Genomic DNA, 568 nt, shown 5'->3' with positions numbered 1-568 from the left:
TTGGAAGGAACTGGGGAGGAGAAGAGACACATGGCAGGACAGGGAAACCGACTCACTCCGAATACATGCAGAGCAGGGCAGGGCGGAGGCAGATCATGCTGGTCCCAGGGTAATTTGGGGTTCTGATTCCCACTCAGCTGGGGCTCACCTCTGGGCTGAGGAGGATGCAGGGGCTGTGTGTGTGTGTCAGGCTGGGGAGCTGCCTGGGCAGAGGTGCTGGAACTGGGGTGCTGAGCCATGTAAATTATCCCGATCTAAACGCCATTGTAGAGAACACTATGTTGGCACACCGCTTCCTGGCAGCCAGAGACTGTGCTTTCTACACCTGCTCCTGTGGATGTGACCTCTCTCCTGATTGCTAAGGAAAGGAGCCTTTCCAGGAAATGGCCACAGCTTCTGGGAATCCGCATGTGGCTGTGAACAGAATTTGGCTCCTGGAACACAAGGCAACTTAAAAGCTGAGCACGCAGACAGGGGCTTGAACCCTGGCCCTCAGATTAAAAGCCTGATGCTCTACCACCTGAGCTACCTGGGCTTGTTAAGAGCATCTTCACTGTTCACCACAGGA

This window comes from Mauremys reevesii, linkage group 17 (genome assembly GCF_016161935.1).
Source record: "Mauremys reevesii isolate NIE-2019 linkage group 17, ASM1616193v1, whole genome shotgun sequence".
NCBI lineage: Eukaryota > Metazoa > Chordata > Testudines > Geoemydidae > Mauremys > Mauremys reevesii.
The sequence above is the reverse complement of the archived record's forward strand: the minus strand, read 5'-3'. Positions refer to the sequence as shown.